This window comes from Vicugna pacos, chromosome 3 (assembly GCF_048564905.1).
Source record: "Vicugna pacos chromosome 3, VicPac4, whole genome shotgun sequence".
NCBI lineage: Eukaryota > Metazoa > Chordata > Mammalia > Artiodactyla > Camelidae > Vicugna > Vicugna pacos.
In genome coordinates this window covers 59,596,594-59,609,806 of record NC_132989.1, presented here as the reverse complement: position 1 = coordinate 59,609,806, position 13,213 = coordinate 59,596,594, and the positions used below count along the sequence as shown (strand labels likewise).

The 13,213-nt window shown below is 33.4% G+C and overlaps 1 protein-coding gene across 1 annotated transcript in view; it reads left to right on the top strand.

The window, feature by feature from the left end:
- ADGRV1 (adhesion G protein-coupled receptor V1) overlaps nucleotides 1–13,213 on the top strand; it is a 440,955-nt gene that overhangs the window by 291,213 nt on the left and 136,529 nt on the right. The gene's annotated exons all lie outside the window — the stretch shown is intronic.

Sequence of the window (13,213 nt, the reverse complement as noted above, 5' to 3'; positions counted from 1 at the left end):
ATAAGCAGAAGTTATTTTAATATCATTATTGCCACTGATCAATTACGATCATCCATTATGTTCTTAATAAATACTTGTTATTGATGTGTGCAGATGTATTTCAGACATGGGCAGCCAGACTCATATCCCATTCCCCATTCAACCAGAGGAGGCTAGCCATATGATACACACACACACCCCCAGTGAGATACCATATATACTTGTTTTGTCTTTTTATTGAGATCAATAAGATTCCCTCAACCTGATTAATTTGTAGTAGTACAACAATAGTATTAAAATGTAGTATTACATTTTGTCCATATAAAATTCTAAAAATCTTCTAGAAAAGACCGATTGTGTCTTTTCAAAATTATATGATGACATTTTACTGCTCTTGGCATTAATTTAATTCTTGGGCTGCCAGGATTAATTTCAGAAAGTTCTTCACCATTCTTTGTCAAGTACAAAGTAACCATGAGACAGGTCCTGGTGGCCAGCAGCCATCCCTTTCATGAGCTCCCTGGCAGGACAGGGCTTATTTGGTGGCAGTTTTAGCATCACATGTATGCACACCCAGCTTTCATAAATGGGACACAATGAAAGTGATGCTAATTAGAAGAAACTCTCTTGATGCTTCTAAAAGGATTTTCAAAGAGAGAAATAAACTATTATATAAGAATGTCCAGATCAACTGACTCATAAAATAAAAAGCCCTCTGAGGCTTTTGCAAAAAGTTCTTTGTTACCAGATCAGTTATAATAAATGAAATATAAAATATATTAACCTTTAGCTGGTTTTAATATTATAGAATTATTAGACCAAAACTGACTAATCTTTGTAAGTAAGTATAGGTTACTTTTCTCCTTTGTTCACATAGAATATTTATGTGAATTTATTCCAGTTTTTTAAAAAAATCTGTATTTTTAATATTGCTTTAATCTCAATATAAGAATAAATAAATAGATTCTAATGCATTAATATTCACAAGCTATTATTTTTACAATATTTTTGTCAAAATTTAGAATCAAGATTTTGATAATTTCATAAAAATGGGAAATGATGTCTCTTTTCCTATTAGCTAACAAAGTTTGCAAGTTGAGTGTTATTTCTTCTTTATTATTTTTGAAGATGTCACACATGAAGCCAGCTAGGCCTCAGGTTTTCTTTGCAGGAAGACTTAATTATAGCTCCATTCTCTTTTAAACATATAGAAGTATTCATATTTTTTATCTGCAGTTCTTCCTTTGTCTTTTTTTCTAGGAATGCTCCCATTTCATTTAACTATTCAAATTTTTCAATGTCTATAAGATCTGTAGTGATGAATCTTTTTCATTCTTGGTACTGACAATGTGTATCTTCTCTTGATCAGTCTTGCTGGGGGGTTTATGAATATTATTGTTCTTTCTCAAATTCAACTTTTGACTTCTTGATATTCTCTATTGTGCATTTATTTCCAGTTCATTTCAGTTTCATCAATTTCTACACTTGTTTTTTAAATTTACTTTTACTTTTGAATTTTATCTGATTTTTCTTTCTCTTTTAATTTATTCTGTTTGTTTCATTTCCTTTTCTTACTGTGTGCCAAGTACTCTGCATTTATTTATTTATTTTTTAAAATTCCCCAGCTTTATTGAAATATAATTCACATACATAATTGAGTAAGTTTAAGGTATACAGTGTGATGATTTGATACATACATCTGTTGTGAACTAATTACCACAATAGGGTTAGTTAACACCTTAGTCACCTCACATAATTACATTTTACATGTTTTGGGGCAGGGTGTAAAAGCATTTAAGATTTCTTTTCTTAGCAGCTTGCAGGTATGTAATACAGTATTGTTAATGATAGTCACCATGCTGCACGTTGGATCCCCAGAACTCATTTACCTTATAACTAGAAGTTTGTACCTCTTGACCAACATCTCGCCGTTCCCCCATCCTCAGGTCATGGCAACCACCGTTCTAATATCTGTTTCAATGAGTTCAGCTTTTTTAGATTCCTCATACAAGTGAGATTATACAATATCTATCTTTCTTTGTCGGAATTACTTTATTTAACATAATGCCCTTGAGGTTTATCCATGTCACTGCACGTAGCAAGATTTCCTTCTTTCTTGTGGCTTAATAATATTGTATTGTATTGTATATATGGCAATATATGTCTCACATCTGCTTTATCCATTCACCCACACACAGATGCATAGGTTGTTTCCATATCTTGGCTATTGTGAATAATGCTGCTGTGAACATGGAGGTGCAAATATCTCTTCAAGATCCTGATTTCATTTCCTTTGTGTATATACCCAGAGGTGGGATTGCTGAGTCATATGATAATTCTATTTTTAATTTTCTGAGGAACCTCCATACTGTTTTCTGTAGTAGTTGTAACAATTTACATTCCCGCAACAGTCTGTGATCTTTATTATTCCCTTCCTTCTGCTAACTTTGGGCTTGGTTTGTTCTTCTTCTAGTTCCTTGAGGTGTGAAGTTAGCTTCTTTACTTGAGATCTTTCTTTTTTCTTAATGTTGGCTTTTATAACTATAAACTTCATCTTAGAACTGCTTTTGCTGCATACTACTAGTTTTGGTATATTGTGTTCCATTTTTGTTTGTTTCAAGACTTTTTTTATTTTCCTTTTGATTCGTTCCTTGATCCATTGGTTGCTCAGGAGTATATTGTTTAATTTCCACATATTTGTGAATTTTTCAGTTTTCTTCCTGTAATTGGTTTCTACTTTCATACTGTTGTGGTTGGGAAAGATACTTGGAATGATTTTAGTCTTTTTAAATTTGTTAAGACTTGTTTGTAGCCTAATATTTATGATCTATCCTAGAGAATGTTCTCTATGTACTTGAGAACACTTGTATCCTGTTGCTGTTGGATGGCATGTTCCGTTGTCTGTTAGGCCCACTTGGTCAAGAGAATAGTTCAAGTCCAACATTTCCTTATTGGTTATCTGACTGGATGACACATCTATTGTGAAAGTGGGCTGTTGAAGTCCCCTACTATTATTATATTCTTGTCTGTTTCTCCCTTCAGATTGGTTAATATTTGTTTAATATATTCGAGTGCTTTGATGTTGGGTACATATATATTTATGATTACTATATCATCTTGATGAATTTACCCTTTATCATTATATAGTGGTCTCCTTTATCTCTTGCTACACCTTTTGATTTAAAGTCTATTTGTTGGGTATAAGTATAGCTACCCCTGCTCACTTTTGGTTTTCACTTGGTGTATTGTCTTTTTCCATTCCTTCTCTGAGCTCATGTGGGTCCATAAAGCTGAAGTGAGTCTCTTGTAAGTGGTGTGTATAGTTGGTTTTTTTTTTAATCCATCCAGCCATTCTGTTGGAGAATTTAATCCATTTACATTGAGAGTAGTTATGGATAAGGACTTGCTAATACATCTTATTATTTTTTGGCTATTTTATGGTTCTTTTGTTTCTCTCTTGTCCTATTTTCCTCTTTGAATTGATGATTTTCCATAGTGATATACTTTGATTCCCTCCTCTTTATCTTTTGTATATCTACTATAGGTTTTTGCTTTGTGGGTGCCATGAGGTTTATGTAAAATATCTTATTGATTAAACAGTCTGTTTTATGCTGATAATAACTTACCTTCGTTTGCATACAAAGACTACTCTTTCACTCCTTGCGTTTTGTTTTTGAGGTCACAATTTACTTTTTATATTGTGTATTGATTAACAAATTGATGTCATTATAATTATTTTTAATTCTTATGTCCTTTAATGGTTTTAATAGTGTAAAATGGTCAACACACTGTGTAATTACTGTATTAGAATATTCTGAATTTGACCATATACTTAGCTTTTCCAGTGTGTTGTATATTTTCATGTTTTCCTGTGACTCATTAGTATCCTTCCATTTCAGCTTAAAGAACACCTTTCAGCTTTTCTTGCTTGTAAGGCAGGTCTAGTGGTGATGAATTTCTTCAGTCGTTGTCTGGAAAAGTCTTTATTTCTCCTTAATTTCTAAAGGACAGCTTTGCCAGGTAGAGTATTGGTAGGTTTTTCTTTCAGCACTTTGAATATATCATCCCCCTCTCTTCTGGACTGAAAGACTCCTACTGAGAAATCCACTGATGGCATTGTGGAGCGTGTCTTGTAAGTTACAAGTATTTTTTCTCTTGCTGCATGTAAGATTCTTTCTTTGTTCTTGATTTTTGACAGTGTTATTAGAATGTGTTTTTTGGAGAAGATCTCTGTAAGTTGAGTTTATTTAGGGACTGCTATTATTTATTCAGAAGTTCAATAAACATTTTTACTGGAATGATATGCAGCTGTCATATTTAGCGGGTTTAAAATTGATCTCTTAAATGTGTGTTTTGACTTACATTCCTTGTGAGAAGCCCACCATCCCCCCAGGTACCCAGGCTGTTAACTTGAGAGCTTTTCTACTTTTTTTCCCCTTACACTTTATATCCTGTTGATCACTAATTATTTCCTAGTCTAACTCCTAAATGCCTTCCTTACCCACTTTATCATTTTCATCTTCATCTCTTATTTCACCACCGTTTCTTCAGTTCAGCTGTGTTATCCTTGTCTGGCCTATTGAGTTGCCTCTTAACTTGTGTTCTTATTTTTGGTTTCTTCCTTTTACAGTCCAGCCACTAAATTTTGAAATGCAGAGATGATCATATCAGGCTGAGGCTTAAAACCCAGGAGTTGCTTTTCATTACCTTTCAGGCCATGAATTGTGAGGTTATCCATAATTTGACACTAAACTGTTGAACCAGCTTCTTTTAGCATCCTTCCCACCATCCTCTCCATTTACCATTTGTAATTGAATCACTTGAGATTTCCCATGGTCTCTTATGCCTGTAAGTTTGAATGTACCTTCTGTGTTTTTCTATTTTTCCAATGCTTTTCTTTCCTTTTGTCTCCCCCAAAATACCTATTTTTCCCCAAATACCTATTTTTAAACATCAATTTAAATATCAACTCTTTAAAGTATCTATTTTCGGATTAAAACACTACCTCCTGTATATATAGCCTTGGTAGACTCAGAACCCTTTATAAATCCTATGATTGTACCAATCATACTATGTTATGAATATTTGGTTAAGTTAGCTTGTAAATTGGAATTCAGCCTGGAAGTCAGTGATTAATTACAGAATTTATGGTAAAAGTTAATAAATGAAGAATGCACAGCTTCACTTACCTCTTAATGGAAATATGTGAACTGGAAAAAAGAAAAGTCTTAACAACTAAAATAAGTTTACACAAATGTGGGTTTAGAGAAAACTTTCACACTTTCTCTATGCAATAGCATAAAATTATACACAATAATATGATTAGCAAAATATCTAAATTACCTGGAAGTCGTCAAATAATACTAATGTCTCAGCATTTTGAATACTGCATGAGGCATGTCATATCTCATGAGAAAAAAATTTTCTTACACATGTGTAAAATATCAAATGCTTTTTACCAAGACTAATGAATTTTTGAATTTAGATTTAAATCACACAGCATGATTTGAAGAAAGGTCTTAAAGAGCCTGTAAAATTAAAAATGTACTTTTGTCTATGAAGCAGAACACCCAATATAGACTTGTTACTGCTACTTTGTCACTGAGCCAGATTATCCTATGAGTCTATGAGAAATTATATGATACTCAAAGTTAACAAAAGAAGGCTTCTTACACCTTTAAATTTTTAAAAACATTTTCGTCACTTTTTCAAATTTGTGCTAGAAATTCTTCCAGCTTTCTTGTTTATCTTATAACTGAACAGTGCTTAACTAAAGGTAAGCTAAAGTAAACACTGTAATCTGTCCTTGATTGATTTCATTGGTTACCAGAAGTAACTCTATTTAGAGTACTGAGAGGTAGTCTCTATTGAGTGATTTACATTGAATGTAATAGTCACCTGTTTTTCTTGGATTGGCTTCTCAGGTGTTTCAGGAAAAGGAAGCAAGCTGAAGGAGAATCCCTAGTCTTATTATGCCAAGTGCAGAGGAAGAGAATTTAGCAGAGTCAAGAGCCAGCGTGGAAGCAAAGGGAATATAGCCCTGAGAATTGTCCCTAAACAGATAATGTGCTTTAATATGGGGCTACAGTTATGTGACTATGGAAGGATAGACTGATTGAGAAAGAGTTTCAGAGAGTCATGCCATACAGAGCATGGGACAATGAAGACTGACTTAACTCAATATTCCTTCCTCTGAGCTGTAAGATCCAGACCCATTAATAAATGTCAGTAATAGTAAAAATCACATACCAGTGATGATAGGTTGTTTCGTACTTCTAAAACACTTGCTTTTTTCTTTCTTGCTAATTCATATGAATTCAAACTTAAAGAAAATCAGCAAATTGCTTATTGATTAACTATTAAGTGCTAAGGGCTAAGTGAATTCTTTTCTATTTAAGCTAAGAATTTCTTTCCTCATAATGAAAAAAGTGCATAACTTAATTTTAAAGTTGATTACAATTGTTTTAGTTTTTCAGTATTTTAGTTTTGTAGTGTTTCAGCATCATGTTTTACTTTAGATGTTAACAGATCTCAATTATAACCCGTTCTGATCATCCTGCTCCTGAAGTGAACTAACCCTTTTATAGATGACTCAGTCTTCTGGAAACAGTCTGATTTTTCTAGCTATATTAGAAGTGCTATTAATATCGAGGACAAATACATGTATTCTAATGAAAACTAAATGGAAGTAATGGCACTGTATTGGAAGTATGATATGATGAGAGTCTTCATTTTCATTGAATTACTTAAAAAGAAAATCATGAAAAGATATAAATAAATATAGGGAGCTTATTTCCCTATTGTCTAAGGATTAGAGAAAATAGAGAAAATTAACATAAACCTATGGGAGAGAGATGTCAGTTTCTCTTCATGGATTGTCTCAAGTAGGTGTTACATGACTGCACATGAGTGTGTACACAGCACACACACACAAACACACACACATATATATGTGAATAGAAGTAGCAGCTTTCAACTAGCATTTTCTGTTTATTCAGAGCTCCAAAGTAAAGAGATATTGAGAATATACTTCCCCACAAGGTCATAGAATCATGGAGTGGAAGGTTCGAAAATATCTCACTTGCCTTAATAAACTTCCAGGCATGTCCTCAAAGCATATCATGATTCAAACCCCTGTCCAAAAACTTGTCAGCTTCTTAAACTTCTTATTCTAAACATACTCAGCTTATTTGACCTTTTATAGCTACTGATTATATGACCCATTCTCCTACTCTTACCTCATTCTCTTAGCTGAGGTTAGGTTTAGCTCTTCTAGGACCAACCTCAGCTTTTCTGACCATTGCTGTGTCTCTGAGAAAAATTCCAGCTTCTGCATTGAATTACACCCCTCATGGCTTCTCTTAAGTCTGTTGATCCTCTTCTTCGCACAGAAGGTGGAACCTAAGCGAGAGGGGAACTTTATAAAGCATTGAATCCAGCCTCCATCTAATCCTTGAGTAATTTTTACAGCATCACTGATGAATGTTCATTCACTTTATATTTGAACTCCTCCATGAGAATGCATGTATTTCCTCCCAGGATTTTTCACATAGAGTAGAAGTCTTTTAGATTCTGACTCAGAATCTTATTGCTGGGTTCATACAGGGAAAAAATAATAATTCAATTTAATAATCCTACAGTTTGTCACTGTTGTTTTTTTCCAAGTTAAACATTTCTGATTTGTTCAAATATTTCCACACAGAACATGCCCTTGCATCTTTTCACTGTCTTAGTAGCCCTCCTGTAAAGTTGTTCTGTCCTCTATCAATCTCCCTCTTCTTTTACATTTTATTTTTGAAAGGATTTTAAACATGAATTTTGAAAAAATTGTCAGGGTTTACATATACCCTTCACCCAAGGGCACATACATACAAACTTACATAACCGTAGTACAATAATCAAAGTCAGGAAATTAACTGGTAAAATGCTATTAACTAAATGACAAACCTTGTTCAAATTTGGTTCACATTTACTGGCTTTCTCCATCTTTGGAGACAAGCATATAATTTTATTCATGTATCTTAATACATTAATATGATACATATTATTAAATAGAGCATACCTACCATTCCTGGAAGAAAACTCTGTTGGTCACTGTATTATTTCTTATGTGGACTTTGATTCTCTTTATTTATTTTTCATTTAGTATTACTGTATCACCATTCATGAGTGATACTGGTCTATATTTTTTTCCCTTTGGACTGCCTTTATTTTCTTAGGCAACAATGTTTTACTTATTTTATTAAAGGACTTAGGAAGCACATGAGACTATCTGATGTCAGAAGATTTGGTAGATTTCCTCTGTGAAATCATCCGGGCCTATTACTTTTTTGGAGTTGTCTCTTAACAACTTTTTCTAGTTTTCTATAGAAATTGATCTTTTTAAGCTTCCTAAATCAAATGGGAACAATTTTGGTAGTCTGTATTTAACTAGGAATTTATCCGTTTTGTTAGGTTTTCAAATTCATTTGCATGCAGGACTGCAAATCCTCGTCACTTCTTTATGATATATCCACAAATAGGAAGTTCTATTCATCACAAATGATCTCACTATAGTGACCTGGTTTGGCTAATATCAAATAGCATGACAAAGTTCTTTGTAAACTGCTCATAGCTGTGGATAGTGAAGGGAAGGCATATAAAAGCTTTAAAATGTGTCTAGCATATATTTGCCATTATTGAGTGTAATTTGAATAATGATTATGGTTTTTTTTAAATTCTATAGCTGTGTCCCTATGATGTGGTGTATTACTTCAGACACACAAGCATAATACTCAAGAAGAGTTTAGAGGACAAAGATGAGAATTTCCTGTGATCAGTTTAATATTCTAAGTTAATGGAGTCTCAGGATCATTTTATTTGTCATAATTACTAGAGAAATTCACAGATATATTACCTCCCTTCCTCTTTCTCTCCATAAATAGCATTCATTGAACACTGTATAGGGTTTCCAATAAACCAATTTTACCATGTCTTGTATTTGAGTAAAAATTAGACATTATTTAAGTCATTCAAACTTCACCTCTGATATCCTTCTATGTAAAGGTGTAGCATCACCAAATAGTGTTGTAAGAATATTTATTTATTGAGCCAGACATTTATAAATAAGCACCCACGGCCAGATGCAACTCTGACTCTTATTTCTAGTACGTAGGCATCCAGCTCTTAGTATATGTGCTTAATATTTACAACACCCACATACAGAAATACAGGGACCTAAAAAAGTGTACTTTATCAAATTTATCATACAACTGATAGCCTAAGAGGTGGCTGTGAAATTTTTGTTGATTGGAATACAGCAAAGAGAGCAGAGGCTTTATAGGTAGATAGACTAGAAGTCAAATACCAGCTCTGCCATATTCTAGTTCTGTGACCCAGACCAAGTTATTCTCTGAGAACTTGCAGTTCCCCATCTGTGGAACAGGTATAGTAAAACCTGTGTCATAGGGGTGTGACGTGGGTAGAGTGAGACAGTGCATGTAGAGAAAATGCATGCTCAGTGCCTGGCACAGAGGAGGGGTCACTTCACGACAGCCCCGCGTATGGGTCTGTGAATGTGTGTCTCATATGAAGGAATAATTACATGCGATCTATCAGGCAAGCCTGACAAGCCTGACTAAACGTTATTGACCATATGAATTCCTGAAGGGCCGCTTACCATTTTACTCCCTCCAGTTATTCTGAATCTATTATTTAAACTATTTCTGTCCTTTTCTTTTGTATCATCGACATTAGGATTGCAAACCATACACTCTTGAATATTTATGAAACTCAGAAGCTTTTATTAACCTAAGTTAGGAGTTTGGTTTGTTTTGCTTTGTGTTATTTGTTGTCATAAATGAGAAAACTGCCACTAAACCTTGCATTCTTCTATGATACTGTTTCATTTCAGGCCGATAGAACAGAATACCATTGACTCTTCTGTGACTTTAACAATAAACATTTATTTCTCACAGTTGTGGAGGCGAGAAGTTGAGATCGGAGTGACAGCAGGGATCAGGTTTTTGGTGAGGGCTCTCTAGGTGATCTTGTCCTCACGTGGCCTTCCTTGGTGTGTGCAGAGAGAGACCTTAATGTTTCTTCCTATTTTTATAGGGTCGTTAATCCCATCATTAGACCTCACCCTTATGACCTAATCTAACAGTAGTTTCTTCCCAAAGGTGCCACCTGCAGATACATCCCATTGGGGATTAGCGTTTCAACATACAAATTTGAGGGGAGGGGAGACACAAGCATTCAGTCCATAACTGGTATTTTTATAGTTTATCTAAATATAAATACAATCTGAAGTGAAAGATTAAGTAGCCTTTCAGTTCTGTGGAGTCCTTTTTGGTATTTTCACAAGTTGTGAAAAATAATAGAACATTAGTTTTCATTTATGTTGAAAGATGAGGAACTGTATTTTTCTATTTCCAGAAACAACTAGGTTTATTCTAATATTATCCTCAGAGAGTAGTGTCATATAAATATATTTATTTATGATGACTTCAGTAATATCAATAGTAGGTTTTTCCAAGCCTCAGTACTTATTAGAATAACAATAGTATAATAATATTTAATCTCAGCTATAACTTCACATTAAAGATATTTGGCACTTATTCTTCTACCTTTTTTCTGTGTATTCTAATACATGTGTATGCACACACTCATACACATATATACACACAACAAAAACAGGATATGTACTATTTTGCAATCTACTTTTCATTTACGGGGCAGTTTTCTATGTCAGTGTGTATCAGTCGCATTTCATACTGTAATTTCTATTATATTTATTTCACCAACCCTCTATTGGTAGACTTTTGGACTATTTCCAGGGTTTCTTCATAACATTATTATTATAAATATCCCTGTATAGGCATCTTTGTATACTTGTGTTTATGTTTTCCACAGGATGAATTTTGAGCAGTGGAACGGCTCTTTCAAAAGATACATATATAATTTTTTACTTTAAAAGATATTATCAAAGTATTTCCCAAAACGGATACATCTGTTTATACTCAAATCACAAAATATGACAGGGCCTGTTGTCCCACATTGTTGACAACTCTCGGCGTTGTAAGTTTTTTTTCAGCATTTGCCATTATGAGATATACAGATATATACATATATAGTTAGTGTATATATACATACATATCCATGTATGTATATATGGTATGCTTTAATAGCTTTATTTATTATGCATCAAACATTATACTAAGTACTTGTCCCATTTATATATCTTTGCATACATTTATTTAGCATTTTCTTTTGTGAATTGCTTATTCATCCCCCTCTATTAATTTTTCTGATTATTTGTTCATTTTTTCCAATAATTTGAAGAGTGCTTATTTCTTGTTTTCTTTTTAACTTTTCTTGGAGGTGAGGTGCACTGTAATAGGGCTATTAGCTTTTGTCTCCCTTGAATTGTTATTTCTCTATTAACACATCTTTCTCCTGTCCATTTTTAAGGAAAATCTACATTTTAATGTATGAGATGAGCTTTGTGTGATACCAGGTTATTTCAGAAAATTATTTTAACTGTTGTGTATGCTAATTAAATTTTCCAAGTCTAGTAATAGCATGGTTAACATGTAGAGAACATTTAAATTGATTTACTCAGGGTCAAAATGGTGAAAACGTATTGTCACAAGAACCTCAGTCTGTGTTCATAATAATTTATTAACTAGAGCCAGAATCAGGAAGAATAATGATTACTTCTTAATGTGAAGTGCTAAGAACTTAGGCATTTGCAGTATCAAGCTGAATAAAGCATTAGGACAGAGGTAATTGTAAAACTGCAGGAAGTGGAGTTATGATGAGAGATGCTTGTGAATTGCATTTCATCTTGCTTAATTAAGAATTTTAGGGATAAAATGAAAAAGTTGGTCCACTTCATTTTCAGATGCTCTACAAGATATTTTGCAATATCTCAAAAACTCTCGTTTGAAAAACTAAGAAAACTCATACAACCGCAAATGGTCAAGTGTGTATTAGTTCAGGAAACAAAGTGGTTATTTATAGAGGAAGTTTGTTGGGAAAAGTCTCTAATGGAAAAGGAAATGCCCACAAATATAAACAGTTTGTCCAACAGGATCCTTGGTGTGACTTAGAAAAACCTTCCCTGGCTCAAAAGGATTTTCTGGCAGTTGATTTTAGGATTGTATTTTCTACTTTTGTAGCTTATCAGGAGCAAAGAATCTTCCTGCTATTTTTTATTCTTAAAATAATATTTTTTCTTTCTTATTATAACTTTAATCATTGTTTTAAGAAGTTATGTAAAACAGAAACTATAATTTTAAAAATAAAAAACAGATATATCCCCATCATTCAAATATAAACACTTCTGCTTGTTTATATGTTTCTGTTTATGTCTAGATTTATATACTTTGGTTTTCATAATAAAATTGAGATCATGCAATTTTATCTCATTTCACTTAATGTTATATCATTAGAATTTTCCAGGCCATTTAGTTTACCTCAATATTTTTTTAATGGCGTCACAATATCTGTCTCAAGATAGAATTTATCATAGTGTGTTTACTATTCCCCAGCAGTGGACATGTAAGTTCTTTCCTGTCCCCATTTTTGATATTTAAAAAGTCTACAGTGCATAGGCTGTGTCACATTTCCACATCATAGATTCTTTGAAATGAAATTACTAGATAAAAAAAAATAAAATTTGAAAGAGGGTATATAGCTCAGTGGTTGAGTGCATGCTTAGCATCCATCCATGTAGCATCCAGGACCTTCATTAATAAATAAGTAAAGTAAACCCAATTACCTCCACCCCCCCAAAAATGAAATTTTTAGAAATATTGCCAAACTATCATCCAGAAAGGTTGAAAATTTAGTCTTAATGATATTTATTGAAAGTACAAGTCTCTCAACACCAGTGCTAGTCCTGATTGTGAGCTTTATGGTTTTGATAGGTAAATGCAGTGTAGTAGGCTTCTCCAGGACTAATAGAATGTAGGTAGGTAGGTAGGTAGATATAAATTTGTTGTAAGGAATTGGCTCAAGAGATTATGGAGGCTAGCAATTTCCAAGATCAGCAGAGAAAGTCAGCAAGCTGGAGATCTAGGAAAACCAATGGGATAATTCCAGTCCAAAAATTAGCAGACTTGAGACCTAGGAGGAGGCAAAGTTTCATTGGAATCTGAAGGCAAGAGAAAAGCCAGTGTCCCAGTTCAAAGAGTATAAGATAGGATGGTCTTTGATCCTCTTACTCAGGGAAGGATCAGTTTTTTGTTTT